Source organism: Bacillus rossius, chromosome 10 (genome assembly GCF_032445375.1).
Source record: "Bacillus rossius redtenbacheri isolate Brsri chromosome 10, Brsri_v3, whole genome shotgun sequence".
NCBI classification, from domain to species: domain Eukaryota; kingdom Metazoa; phylum Arthropoda; class Insecta; order Phasmatodea; family Bacillidae; genus Bacillus; species Bacillus rossius.
The window spans coordinates 52,622,288-52,638,274 of record NC_086337.1 but is presented as its reverse complement, the minus strand read 5'-3'; the positions used below and the strand labels follow the sequence as shown (position 1 = coordinate 52,638,274).

General features: G+C 38.0%; 1 protein-coding gene across 2 annotated transcripts in view; it reads left to right on the top strand.

The window, feature by feature from the left end:
- The window catches only part of LOC134536134 (synaptic vesicular amine transporter), a 145,261-nt gene that overhangs the window by 80,338 nt on the left and 48,936 nt on the right, over positions 1-15,987 (top strand). The gene's annotated exons all lie outside the window — the stretch shown is intronic.

Genomic DNA, 15,987 nt, shown 5'->3' with positions numbered 1-15,987 from the left:
GAGATATGACTTTTAGGGCAAACGACAATTTAGGGCAAGTGACTGTAAATATAATATTTTTATTTGTCGAACCTTATATTCCGTCGTTAGTTTCCGTATAGTTTCCAATTGGTTGTGAGTTTTGCCACTAGATAGCAGTTTACTCTACTTTAAAATTCTTCTAGTTTCTTGTATTACCTGTTCAAAAAACATTAGTTTATTTTGTCGTTGCTAGTATGGAAGGGACATTTTCTTCGTACTAGTTAAGTTTGATAAAACTTCGGATTCATTCGGTGATAGGCTAAAATTCAAACACATATACCTCTTAGATAATTTTGCTTTTGGCTTACTGTTCATCTTGACGAATCTCAACCAGTTATAAACCCTCAACCAAAGAAGGATCGAATCACAGACAAACCAGCTGAGACGAATTTACAAGTCGGCAGCCAATTAACTTACGTTATTTGCCCGAGTGTACAGGGGTATGTGCAATCTATCCTGAAGGCCATCGAAACATCGAATTTTGCAGGTCTCTACTCATGAAGCACAATGAGAGAAAGGTTTGTTTGCCTCAACAAAATGTTTGTTTATATATGGCGAAACAAAAAATATTTTGTTAATTCAAACAAATATTTTGTAGTAAGAAAGATTCTGTTGACCCAAAAAAATGTTTTTGTCAACTCAATTCTATATTTGGTTAGGTGTAACAAGTAATTTTTGTTACTTACCGAGTTGGGTTAAACTAACAACATATTTTGTTCCACCAAGTAAATACTTGTTTCGCTATATATAAACAAATATTTGTTTGATTCAAACAAACCTTCTTCTCTGTGTAGCTTGGCTGGCTTCTGGGTTGCAGCCGCGTCATTTTGGCGGAGTAAAATTCAACCGACGTTTCGGTCGACGTTGCAGTCGCACATCATCGGGGAGCAGTCAGTAGGTTAAACTGCTCCCCGATGATGGCGACTGCAATGTCGACCGAAACGTCGGTGCTACTGCTCCCTGATGATGGCGACTGCAATGTCGACCGAAATTACCTAGGTAGGTAACTGCTCCCCGATGACGGCGACTGCAATGTCGACCGAAACGTCGGTGAATTTTACTCCGCCAAAATGACGCGGCTACAACCCAGAAGCCAAGCTTCTTCAGACGATGGCCGTGAAAGCCTGCGGACATTATTGAGGGGTATATTAATGTTCACTTAAAAAACTTCATTTCATGTGTTAAAACTTCAGTCTCGCCGAAAAGGTTTGTGCGGAACTATGAAGGTTCTGTGTTCCAGACCACAAATTGGTAGGTAAATAATATTCCAAGGCCAATTTCTGACCTGCTTAAATTCTCCTTTCTTTTTTACGATAGCCCCTCCCGAACAGTTCTTCCCGGAGCCGCCACTGGAGTCTCTGGCAGCTGGGCTGGCTTGGCGCGCCCGGTGCTCACTAACCGGCACACGTAGATATTGTGCAACTGTCGGGCTACGCCAAGTATTCTTTGGTAATATATATATATATATATATATATATATATATTCCGTAAAATGTGTTAACGAAATATATTTTGTATTTTATTTTAATTGATTTGTTTTAGCAATTTAAAATACTTTTCCATAATGGGATAAAATGTAAGACATTCTTCTCTCACACAGAAGTAAAAAATATTAATTTTTTTGTCGACTTTTCTATTAGTTTACTCAAGTATAGCTATTTCATACTTAAAAAATGTAATTTGGTAGGAGATAAAATGACTATCAACCTTACTATGCCTACCAACTGTGTACCCTGTACCCAAGGGTGGGGAAGGGGGATGATAATCCTTAAAAAAAATAATTTAAAAGCAAACCGTAGTCGTAAGCTCCTGACCCGCAAATAAAAAAAAATTGTTTTTAGAACGCATTTCTTCCTGCATCGCTGAGGAAATACTCCAGTTCTTTGAACACTCTGAAGTTCGAGCTGGATAAATATTCGTATTTTTGAACGTTCAGCCTTAACTATCAATCGGTCGCCTGATTTAAGTCCCCGAAAGGTGTGGAAGGTAAAGCACGCCTTCGTCTTTATCAAAGTTCTTTACCTGAAGTTCTTTTATTTTTTTGACGTGATAACGTCTTAAAAATCTATGAACCCCGGCTGCACGCACGAAAAATTGTCACGTTCCGCCTGAGCCGAGCGTGCAAGAACCGGCCAACCACCGTGCGAGAAAAATCTTCTATAATATCAAACAGGTTAAGGCGGGCTTTTTAACTAATTGTTCGTGATTATATTTAAACAAATTATTTAAATTAAATTTGCAAAAAAAAATTGTAAATAATATTTGAAAATTAAAAAAGTATGCAATTTTACATCAATGTTTTCTTATGACGTTATCACGTAAAATTATCGTCCGTGTACCGATTTTACAGACAACCCCCTTTTTTACACGCTTTATATTAGCTTCACCTGTATGTTTGTATGTTTGTAACCGACTCCTTTGGGTGCGATTTTGACCCACTTTAAACGGCCAGATTTCATTCAAACTTTGTAGATTTATCGAGGACCGATGACAGTACACTAATTTGATAAGATTATTTTAATGGTACAGGTTCTTGCAAAAGCTCCTACGCCGTTTTTCAGTCGGCAACACGTTTCTCTCAACGGTCACCACGTCTACGTAAACCCAGAGTTTTGGGACGCTGGGGGCGAGGGTTGACCCCTGACAACCGACAGGAGAGTCCAGCATGCGGGCCCCGGCGGAGGAAGGGTTGGTGAAGAGGGGGGGCAGGATGTCATCCCCCACGCGCCGCGGCGGTCAGGGGTCAGGGGTCAAGCACGGGCTCTTATCGCGCCACTTGGCGGCTTGTCGGCGGCACAGGGGCCCAGTGATGACGGCCGCCGTGATACAGCCCGTCAGGTCGTGGAGGGTCGCTTACCTCCCCACCCCCCAACACCTCCTCCACCCCCAGTGACCTGAGACCAAGAGAGAGAGAGAGAGAGAGAGAGAGAGAGAGAGAGAGACAGGGACTCCACCCAGGGTGTCCACAGTTTGTACTTTCCTACCAGATCTAGTACTTTTATAAGTGTTTTAGTGGTCTAGTACATTTACGCTCAGATCTAGTACTTTACAGCAACACCAATTTGTTTCAGTAAAAGTGCCCAAGATGGATTTTAAATATCGAAATCCATTTTGACAGTTTAATGCATAATTATTTCAAAAACAAATTTTTTTTTTTTTTTTGCAAATTCTAAACATTAAATTTAATCACATGTAGTATGTCAAGTGCAAGATTAATACATTGGGCATCATAGTTTCTATTAAACAGCAACTTCAAATGCATGCTGGTGATAAAAATGGTGTGTTAAAAATTTTATTTTATTTTTTATCTTTTCATGTGTTATTTTAGTTACTGTTTATTTTCTATTCATTAATTTGTAGAGCATTGCAATGTCATAATAACACCCTAAATTGGTAAAACGATAACAAATTATAATTTAGTACTTTTTTTTTTTCAAATCTAGTACTTTTTTCTCGCCTAAGTTGGTACGAAATAATTTTTTCCTTGTGGACACCCTGACTCCACCTCTTGACTTCCTCCAGTCTCTGTCGTGAGACCCCTTTTCACCCAAACAGATCAGGAAATTTCACTTAGACGAAACACCGAACACTTTTAGACTACCTTGCCATTCTCGTCATACCTACGGAAACTTTAACCTACCGTAGAAAATAGAAATGAATAGTCGTAAATTGACTGAAGCCTAGAGAGTTGTCCAGGTGCTCTGCGATGAGAACTCCTCTTTTTTAAAAAAAAAAAAAAAAAAACCACACGACTGCAAAGTCTCTGATTATGCCGAAACATTATTATGTTACCGGTCGAAACTTGACAATGCGTTCACATTAACAACACAGTTAAAGCATAAACGAAAATAATGATCGAGGCTAGTAAAACAAATAAACAAAAAAAGTAAAATGTGTACTTATTTACGCGCGTTAGAAATTATACTTATTTGGTGTGATGATAAACTAACTTTATAATTAATGGAAATAAAATAATAAAATAACTGGGTCGTTCTTATAAATACGTTTGGTAAAGTATAAATACCTACAAACAAATTGAAAATTTTATATAAATACTCAGTATTTAATACTAACATGAAAACACGTATAAAATTAATAATTTATTTAGTAAAATAATCGAGATTTTTGATGAATAATGCAAATCAATAAAAATGCTGAATGTTTACTTTAAATGATAAATTTTAATTATTTATTAGATGGTATTTAATAATTTATAATGCAAATAAATTATACATACGGGAACATAACCTCACAAACACTCCCATGAAAACGGCCAGGAGACTACTAAACCTTCCACAGACACTCCCTGCCAGCGACAATGGAAGCTTACAAGCAACCTGACATCGTTATTCATACGGAAACATAACCTCACCTATACAAATACACTTTAAAATACACTTGAATAAGTTTATAAAAATTTCCATCACCAATATTTACAATGAATAATTATTTTTAACGATATGGACCAGTGTTCAATATCAATCACTAATGTATAAGATTTAAAAGCACACATTTGATTTTAATTTGTATGGTTTTTTTGCATGTAGCGTTTTTTTTTTTTTTTTTTTTTTTCATCCTGTGAAAATTTCGTTGCATGGAGCGCCTAAAGAAATATAACTTCAAATTTTCGGCTGCGTACAGATTTATAACCAGGTGTTATCCGTGTCCTACTCAATTAGTATATATTTTTTGTCCTTCTGTGTCACTCTATTTCCAGCGGCCACTTCTTATTGTTTAAGTCGTTCCTTCTTTTCTTCGATCTCTCTCTCCATCTCTCTCTCTCTCTATCTCTCTCTCTCTCTCGCTCCCTCTCCGCTACAGAGGCCCTTGGAAGGCTGGAGGACGCAAGTGCGCCCACGAGGTAATTGTCAGTCCCCCTCCCCGTTTCCCTCCACAACCTGCAGACACCTCCGTCCCCCGTCCCCCCTCAAGTGACCAAGGAGACGGCCTGCAATCAAGGCGAGCTGAGTGCCGGAGGTTTCGTCGCACCGAACAATGAGCAATTAAAAGAGTGCCATTCGCGACTAACTGCAACTGCGCCCGCGCGTCGCTGCTCCTGGGAGTTCTTTAATTCCCGAAGGACTCCCCTCTCTCCCAGCATCCCTTCCCGCCCTCCGCCCTCCTCCTCAAGTGGTGTCGATGGTAGTGCGCAGTCGAGGGCTAATTACACCATTTAGCCCACAGCTTTGTTATATTCCTTCCGAGAAGAAATATTCAACGTGAGAACATTTCAAAGCAATAATTATCGTTTCGAAAAAAAAAAAAAAAAACTTTTTTTTTTGGACGTGATAACGTTTTATAAATCGATGAAAGCCGGGGCTGCACGCACGAAAAATTGTCACGTTCCGCCTGAGCCGAGCGTGCAAGAACCGGCCGACCACCGTGCGAGGAAAATCTTCTATATTATTAAACAGGTTAAGGCGGGGGCTTTTTAACTAATTGTTCGTGATTATATTTATACAAATTATTTAAATTCAAATTGCAAAAAAAAAAACTGTAAATAATATTTGAAAATTAAAAATTATGCAATTTTTCATCGTTTTCTTATGACGTTATCACGTAAAATTATCGTCCGTAAACCGACTTCACAAACAACCCCCTTTTCCCCCATAATTTATGCGTAAACTGTATTTACTTTTTTAAGATGAAACAGAAATATGAAACATGAAAACTACTGTATCACTACAAAATAGTGTTCGCAGTAATACCTGGTTCGGATCCTTAACCTGGGCGTTTATGATTTTTGTTGTCTCAGTACCTCCAACATTTAAAGTTACTTGTAAAAATTTCCTTCAATAGCTTTCCATTATTAACTGTGCAGGTATTACGAATGATACAAGAAAATTAAGTCAAATTGTTGAATAATCGGTTATTTTTTTTCCATAGCTTAAAAAAAGATTACGTTTGAATAAAACTTCGATGAAAATATAAAATTATGCTGCAATTTTCGTAAGAAATACTCAGCATTATCTCGGATATATATGATATTTGCAAAAAGAACCATAGTCATGTGTCGTACAAATTTACAATATAGGCCCTATTTCTTGTAGTATTACAAACTATTTCATGAAAACTGGTTTACAACTGAATCTTTTGTAAGAGTATACTTTTTTACTGTATACAGTAGGCACAAGATATCTGAAAGTCTTGTGACAGGTGAATTTATTCTTTAACAAGGAAAACATATGCTAGTCCAAGTCAGCTCTTTCAGCATAATATGATACAAGTGTTAAAAAAATACATACATAAATGAAGACGTAAGAACACGCTATTATTCGAGGGTGGTTTCATAGTTAGCAAAGCTTTTAGATGTGCTGCGCTAACTTTAACCACCAATAAAAATAACAATTTTCTTTTTAATGTTACGAACAAACATCAAAAATAACCTTTGATAAACAGAGAAAATAATAATGAAACATTACTGCCACGAAAAAAAATTATAAATACTTCTCACACATTTGGTATTGAAAAAATATCACACCAATACGTGAATTACTTATAATGGGCGATTTCTAACTTGATATGCTCGTGTGTTCACTTCTCTAACGTGTTCGCTAAAAACAATACGTAAAAGTCAATTTTTAAAAAAAAGTGAGCAAGCATTTCAGTACTCGCCAGAGCTGTGTAAACATCCAACACAAGGTAACGAGCAAACTTCAGGCGTTGTCATGTTGCAAATAAACTTATAATACGTAAATCGTGAAACGAAATTTAACGTAGAATTCTTTAAAATAACGCCGAGCGTAGGCCTACGTGATAAATATATGCGCAAATTGTGTTCTTGAAGCCCTTCCGTCCGCTGCGAGCAAGGAAACACCCCCATCCCCAACACTCTGTGGGCGGTCAAATAAAAATAAACAACAGCAAAAAAAAAATTATCAAAAATTATTCGCGCATTTATTAGCGTGTACGATGGCACCGCCCACCGTTGAAGTGTCGGGCAGAAAACAAAATAAACAAAGTTTAAAACCAAAGTTAAACCAGAACTCAAGAAATGAGCTTTTGAAATATTTAAGATTTCGAAAATCCCCAAATTCATCTTATTTATTTGTACGGTAAACGTGCACAACACATAATACCAAAGAGGAAGTAAAAGGCGCTCAACAGCCAATATATCTAAACACAGAATAAAATTTTATATAAAAAAAACTACATTTCTTGTCGTAAATAACGCGTAGTTTCCGCACCCGCCGCTAGTATCCGCTGCCGGAGCAGCTACATCGACTGTCGAATCATTCGATTTACAGAACGAAATCGTAAACTATATAATGAATCGGCTCTGATTAAAGCCCTGCTTTGTACCTGATCCACAAGTAATATCATTCAGATACTGCCCATCTTGTTAAAATTCACTAGAAAATTAAAAACTTTAAAGTTTCCCTTTGGCTTTGCGAACTTTAGTTCTCGCCACCCGCCACAGATGGCTACACCGTGGTTACACATTTCCGTTCCCATTCACCTTCCGTTACATTCACGAAATTACTCCTACAAAAATTGCCGTACAGTGAGAGCCAAGATGTTAAAAATCCAAAAAAAAAAATATATATATATATTTAATTTAAATTTATTTATTTTTTTTAAATAAAATTTTCTTGATCTCTCGTCTGTGTTGGCTTTGGATTATTGAACATCATGTTCTCCCGTTCAGGAACCCAGCTTGCTTTGTTCTGGTACTTGTAAAATTGTTGGGAGCGTACAAACACGCTGATAATTAAACGTCAAAACTCTCCCGGCGAATCTTCTCGGTGCTGCAGTTTAAACTCGTAGCAAGGAAGCTAGGGGGCTGTTTTCCTAGCGGTGTTGGAGGGGGGAGAGAGAGAGAGAGAGAGAGAGAGAGAGAGAGAGAGAGAGAGAGAGAGAGAGAGAGAGAGAGAGAGAGAGAGAGAGAGAGAGAGAGAGAGAGCGCTTTGTGATTGCACCAGCCGAAAAGAAAATATATAAAAAAAAAAGGGCGTTAGTTTTCCCCCGCGGGCTTTTCCCCCCTGCAGAACCCTCTCCATCCCTTCCCTTCCGAGGTGTTTGAAGATGCCTGTGGTCGCGATGACACTCCCTCCCTCCCCCCCTCCGGCTCTATTTCCTCTACCAAACTACCCCCCCCCCCCCCCCCGCGCCAAAGAAACCACGCCGTTCGCCGCGGGATCTTGTTTTACGACTGTTCTCAGCGGGAAATTGAAGTCGTGCACCGCCGAGCGAAGAACAGAAGTAAAAATAAAGAAAGAAAAAAAAACAAAGTCAGACGCCAAGAACCTACAACACACACACTTCCATTACTCCTTTGTCTTCGTTTCCTGCTCGAAATGACAGTGCGCCGGTCGAAAGGCTTCACTTCTCCACTTTACAACATGAAACAGATTCAGATTTCCTTAATTTAAGAAGGGAATTAAAAAAAAAATTGTGCTGAAATTTTTGATTCAGGCTGCAACACGTCAAAAACGGAATGCGGTCGAAGTTCCGCCACGAAACGCCTAGATATTTTACGACGTCTCCGTACGGAATTTGTTCTGTAAAAAAACAAAGTTTATTCCGTGGCCTGCGTTGAACAGGTGTGAACGCGTGAACACAATCGCTTCGAAAATTAGTTTTGTTAACTTTTAATTCATCGTTTAAGTACCTACACCACTGCTCCATTCAGGTGAGCTATTTGGAGTAGGACAGTGGTTAATTGCAGGTTATGAGACCTCTCTACGGCAGACTAATTTTACCGAGTCGTTACCACAACGCCGAAATACCGTAACGCCGAATGTCAAAATTGACTACAACGCCGACAGCTAGAAAACTGCTGTGTACCACAACGCCGAAATAACAACTGAATTAATTTATTTGTGTGTGTTTCTTAAATGTACCTTAACGCCGAAATACCACAATCAAACCTAACCTTATCTAACCTAACCTAACCTAGCGTAATAGGAACCTAACCTAACTTAACCTAGCCTATCCTAACCTAGCCTAACCTAACCTAGCCTAACCTAACCTAGTCTAACCTAACCTAGTCTAACCTAACCTAACCTTTGTGGCAGTCCTGCAATGACATTTTTCGGCGTTAGTGTATTTCGTCGTTGTGGTGCGTCCCCAATTTCACCAAGCGATGTGCGGGCTTTATGATATCAATAACATATATACTAATATATTAAATAGACACTTTCAGAGGAGGGTCGACGCGTCTAGAGGTTGGGGGGGGGGGGGGGAAATTGCGTTTTTTGGAGGGGAAAGGGGGCAAAGGTGGCGTTTGCACCGGGCCACGCTAACTCACGCCTCTCTTTGCTCCGAGAGTAAAGTGAAGAACTCTGATTATCTCGCTATACGCGCTTGTCATTAATGCGTTCTGATTGTTCGTTGATGATTGAATGTGTATGTGTGTGTGTGTGTATATATATATATGTGTGTGTGTCACGAACGAAAGTGTTTATACTGATAAAAATTACTGGAATAGTTTCATTTCAAACTGAATTCAAATAAACTATAAAGGAATATAATTCAAAATTAAAAAAAAAAATGTAACCAATCACACGGCAACAATAACATATGTATAATCAATTCCTGGTTTTTCAATTTCAATTGTCTTATTATTTTTTTTCATCAGTTTGTGTAAAGGAGTTATTTTTTCCTTATTAAAAATTTTTACGATTATATGGTTAATGTTTTCTTGTCCTTTATAAAACGAGTATTATCTATAAATTGTAAACAAAGTCCCGTTTTAACTATCCACTTCTCAGGAAATAAGATCTTTAGCTTCGAGGAAATATTTACAAATATTCCAGGTAGGTTTTTTTTTTTTTAATTTCCTGAAGAAAGTTTATCATTTAGTTTTACTTAGGTAACTTAAAAACAAGACATCGTTTAATTGAGTTAGGAAGGCACTCTTTTAAGTTAGAAAACAAAACGAAATTTACAAAGCTTACCAAGATTCTTGAAATTTCTAGGGTCGTATAAAACTTGCATTTATAACCATTCTTATCTTCATGAAAACGAAACAAAAGATGTCACAGGAACGGGCATAATTTATACGCGAAGGTTGCTTTAAAGTCCGGCGGTTCATAAATATGAGGGAGATTATTTTAATTAAATATTTTTTTTTTAAATCGGGCGTTGCCTCCCTATGTGATTATTATTTTTTTTGTAAATGGAACAGAAATATTCGTGCAAAATTACATATATTTGTAAATTTGTAAATTTACATGAAAGCAAATGCATCACTACAAAATACTGTTTGCATTAATTCTGGGTTCGGATTCTTTATGTTTTGTGTTGTCCTAGAATCTCCAATAGTTAAAGTTATTTGTAAACCGTTCCCTGTGTAGCTTTCCAGTATCAACTGCTCACGTTAATAAGCATAATGAAGCAAAATAAGTTCAATTCTTTAATATTCGATTATCTTTTCCGTGATTGAAAAAATATTCTTTAGTGAAACATCAATGAAAATTTAAAAATTATGCGCCAATTTTAGCAAGAAAAAAGTATTTGATAAAAGCAAAAAAAAAAAAAATAATCATAGCCATGTGTTCTACAAAGTTACTATATATTTCTTGTAGTGTAAGAAACTATTTCTAGGCAACTGGTTTCCAAAAGAATCTTTTGTAAAAATACAGAAAACATTTTCCCTGTGCATCCCGCGAATGGCAGATCGTAAAGCAAGTTACAAGAAATGGCGTAGGGAACAACTAACTTTTGTCGCTCCAGCTGAAACAACCCCTTATAAAGTGGTGTTTCACGGCCATTTTGATTTTATTTAGATTTTGTAATTTTCATTATTTCTGTATTACGGCTATTTCTGTAAATTGAACACTACGACTCTCTTGCATTTGTTGATCTGTCACAAATATGTTCAAGTGACATAACTGCCGTAAATAGTAGCGCAAATGATAAAATTTACAAAAAAAATTACGCGACTTTTTACACACATTATATCAGTAAATATCTGTTGAATTAATTTGTGACGAAACAACAATATAGAGTTAAGTTTATAGAAAAAGCCCTTAAATATAAGTAAAGATGAGAAAATAAAAAATAAAAAAAAACACAACATGGCATTGAGATCCACCTTAAAACGTAACATTACGATACGGTGCAGTATTTAATAGGTAGATAAGTTGATACTTGCCTGCCTGCTGCGTAAGTCTTGCTTTGCATCTTGTAACCGCACTCATGTAGGCAATGATGTGTAAGACTTCGTCCTCTTCAGGATCACACACGCACGACGCATTTCATTAAAAACTATCAACTATTGATAGAAATGTGTCATTATATTACTTGTTCTCCGGCTTCTACTGCAACTACGGTGCGGTGCACAAGTGTGTTGCAGAGACACCTGGCGTCACAATCGCGAACTCGGTGATGCGAGTGGCGAGGAACTTATTCCAATACCGCTGACGTCAAATGACGCAAACGTTTGACAGAAACATATTTGAACAAAATTTTAGGTTAATAATTTACTAAATATTTTAAGTTTATTTTCATTAACTTGAAAAACAACTGTATATTTAAGACATGTTAAGTAACGTTTTTTTTTAAAATTAAATAAATCTAGAGATTATTGTCGTGGAAGTGTAAGAATGATTGACCGCCAAAAACACGCAGTGAAGGCAGTCGCGAGGCAGAGAGCTCAGCTTTACCTCGCTTCGAGGCGTGATTAATAACCCGATAACACGTACAGATTATCCCAACCGCTCATTATTTCTCCTTGGGGGACTGCACGCCTTTCGCTCCTGCTGCTCCTCTTTGGCTGTGACGGGCGCGTTTCAGGCGTGCCAACGTGACGGTCTTGCAAACGCGCGCTTCAGGTGTGCCACAACCGAGCTGTCTCCGGTCTCCCGCCAACGGCCAGCAGTCGTACCACCGTCACAAAACAGAGCTGGGCTGTCGACACGCAGGTGACGCCGGAAACGAGGAGGCAGTATATCACGAGTTGGGAATTGTCGGGAGACGGCTTTGCCGTGACGTACTGTAGTTTTAACATCGCCATCGCCATATTGTTTACGCCCAAAACATTCCATAGATGGGGCTCGATCACGTCTGATGACTGTTAGTAGATATGAATGAGAATCTTCGTCTTTAAAAACAGTCACTTTCATTTTAAAAAAATACAGTGTTTGCGTAGATTTTCACGTGCGATATAGGTATAGATAGAGATAAATTATTTAAATTTTCAATCACACTATTCACATAAAAATGAATGATACTTATAAATTTAATTGTTCAAATAAATAACTCTTTTTTTTCGCGAATAAATGATTTGCAGATACTTTAAATTAAATAAAATGGATATGGTAGCGTAAATCGTTAGCCGTTACGAAAACTGAGGAGTAGAGAAATACAAGCAGCGTTACGAATTCCGTAGCGTCACTTCTGTGCAATTCCTACTTCTCCCCCCTTCCAGCCGTCACAACTAGCATACAGCATGCTACGCTACGTACCTAATTCCCATTCGACCGCTAGCGCATGCGTTGGAGTGGCGTCGCCGCTGACGCACTCTCCTCCTCTACCGGTTCCCCCACCACGTACCTGACTATTCCCCTCGTGCGATCGGAATTTTCGTAACGCTCGAAAATTGTAGATTCCTCAGCAAAGAAGTTTCACTTCAAAAATATTCATTTAAAACTGTTTCCACATTGCAAATGCTACACTTCAACTAATGTGTTGAGCGTCTAATATGGTGCAACAATTAATTGAAGGAATAAAACGACTTTACACACTTAACCAAGTAATCATGTATTCTTGGTCACCCCTGGGAAATACGGTAGGTACCAGTACAGAGCGGACATGTAATGCTTCTTTCCCCCCCCCCCCCCCCTTATAGTCTCACTCTACAAGATCGCAAACTTGATAAACATATGAACGCAGTTTTATAATTGTTTAAAAACAGATAACGCAATTCAAGCAAATAAATGAGGTATTTTTAATAAACTATATATTTGTCTAAATGTACGCATACAATAAAGATTAATAATTTGTATTAAAAATGAATGGAAAAACTAGGTAGGTACAGTAGTTCTTCGTTTGAAGGAAAATTTCTGAAAGGCTTACTTTTTAGGACTTAGTTTAATTTTATCTAGCAATTTTATTTAGATAGTTGTATCAATGTTATTTGGTATTCTGACATTGTGGTATTAAATATATTAGTTATCAAATACACAAACATTCCAACCACTGGATTAAATTTCTTTCAGCTAGTCACTCATGGTCAACTGTCACCACGCGAACGTCTTACTTGACGGTTAGGCGGCCATGACAGACTCCAAACCGCGGCAAACTTCGGCCCATCGCGCACAACCACTGGCTCAGCAGACTCCACGTCAACATCAGGATCATTAGAGAGAATATCCACGTCCATTAACAAAGCAATTCTCTGCATTCCCCGTCGCTTCTCGCGAGACAAGACGGCTGAGGCTCGCTCGAGCGACAATTTCACGCCTCGTTCAGGGGCATTAACTGGCTCATTTATCTCGGCTACTTTTTGCCTCGTTCGATACCTGCGACACTTCTCTGCATTTTTGATTGCTTCTGCGTAGGCAATTTCACTTTGCATTCTGCGATTAATAGCTCCAAAACCAAAATTAGTAACTTTTATAGTTATTACACTCAGTTAGCACCACTCACTGCTCACTCAAGAGCAAACTTAAAGTTTAAATCATCAAATCGATCTATTGCTTTCGGAGTGTCAGCTCTCATTGTACTTCACAATTCGACGCTCCACACCAACGCTCATTACGTCATCACTGAAAATGTTAACCGGTTGAGTCATACGTAACGACCACGATAAAATTCTGCTCTACTAATATATAGTTACTTCAAATCTGTATCTTTCATAGTTAACGAGTTTTGAGTCGGTATCGAATCCTCAGCCTAAATGACACCCAACCAGAGGTTAAAAACATTCATATTCCTGTCAGAAATTAATTTCAAAAATTGTTTTTAATGAAGAAACTATTGAAAAACCACATTGCGTGTTAATTGTGTCTGGTCATTCAACAACCTTCCTAGCTGTGAATTCGATTCAACATACACCAGGATGGCAACCATATTGGCAGTGCGATTTCGTATGAAGATGCTCAATTGAATAGAGTTCGGAACAACATTAGCATGCTACAATTCAAGTGTGCTTTAACATCTATTCGTGATCAATTTAATCATATCATTAGCGCTAGAAAGTGGACATAACAGTGTTTGGTAGATCCATGTATTTGCAAGTGTAGGCCAACAACTAGAATAACAGACACATGCGGCTGAAACTTGGAAATTCAAGCCACGGCTCGCTACTTCATCACTGAAAAATGCTGAAACTATTGACCTCAAAATATGACGTTATACACCCATGCATATTATTTTTGCGTCACGGACTCGGCAGCAATGCTAGGAGGAACAGGTTAGCAAAGAGCAATGAAAATGTTCCACTGTGAGCGCATGAAAACGGAACACATACAGCGTTACAGAGTCGGTCAGTGATGTCATTGATGAGCGTATTTATATTCATAATTCCTGTCCTTACGCACAGGGGCAACTTTGCCTCGCGAGTTTGCCAACAGAACTATCAAATTCCCTTGTTTGAACATTGACACGTGCGCTTGTTTACAAATGGTACTCCCACAAACACGCACTTGCGTGAAAATAATTCGCTTTTAAGTGAGGATTCGACGCAAAGATATAATGTATTTAATTACCCTGAAATCAATGATCAATACCGTGCTGTGACCTTGATTCGTCGGTTAGTTGTCGTGACCACCGGACCCAAACAGTCGCACGCAAGATTTTACGTAGCTTTAAAATCGGGTTTACGAAGTTTTTCGGTACGTTCCTTCATGGCTATAGTACTCTAACATACAAGTTTTCCTCTTCTTCTTTTCTGGATCGTTGGCGTTACATTCCGATTTCAGCGAATTTTCACCTAAATAAAAAATTTTTAACGATTCTTTTCATCTTTTGACCTCGCTCCATTATATTTTTGACGAGTTATTTTATCCTTGAATGAATTGTTCGAATTTTCAGAATTACTTTAATTATGACCAAGTTCCTCATTAGCAGAGCCCCCTTTTTTTAGCTACTACAAAATGACGCTCTGTCGAACACGAGCAAAAGTTCGCTTACCGGTATTAAACTTTTCTTTAAGCCCGCGCTTTTTCTGTTTTGCAAAAAAAAAGGGGCTGAGCAACTTTCAGCCGGCCGCTGACACGACCAGTACAGTGGTAACAAGGCACCTGCAGAACTCTCGTTTTGTCCTGGCACCAGAGTAGATTCCACATCTTCCAAAGAATTGAAAAAAAAAAAAAAAAAAAAAAATGCAGAGAAATTTGGCGATATGTTCGAAATGTACATTATGTAAATTTCCTGCCATGTATCACTTCACGGCTGCCGAGAGAGAACGCAAGGACCCGGGGGCCAATAATTTTGCCCGGCCCTCTGCCCTTTCCTTAAATGTACAAATTTCAAAACCCGGTAATTAAAAAATTGGTTGTCTGTAAAGTCGCTTTACGGACGATAGTTCAACGTGACAACGTCATAACAAAACATTGATGAAATGATTGCATACTTTTATGAATAAAATTGATTCATTTTTATTGAATTATCACCATTTTTTATGGATACAAAGAAGGAGTGAAATGAAATCTACAATTTAATTGATAAATTTACTTTTATTTGCACTCATTAACTCAAATATGTGTATTGCTTTAACGAACAGATTATTTTAACTATAAATTTTATACATGTTTGCTATTTAACTTCTTCCAATCTGTGTTATTCTGTTAAGGATAGGACGATGATAGGAAAAGTAGGAAACGAATGGGAGTGTTTCAAGTTTAATGTGCCTCGAAAAAGTCTAATCGATGGTTGTTCCAAACGAGTGGAAGAGAGATAGATGCGGCACAAACGTACAATGAGCGTAACGGGACACAGCGTAACGGGACACTTTTTCGTGCGTGCAGCCGACGTTCATCGATTTATTAGACGTTATCACGTCAAAAACTAATAATTTAA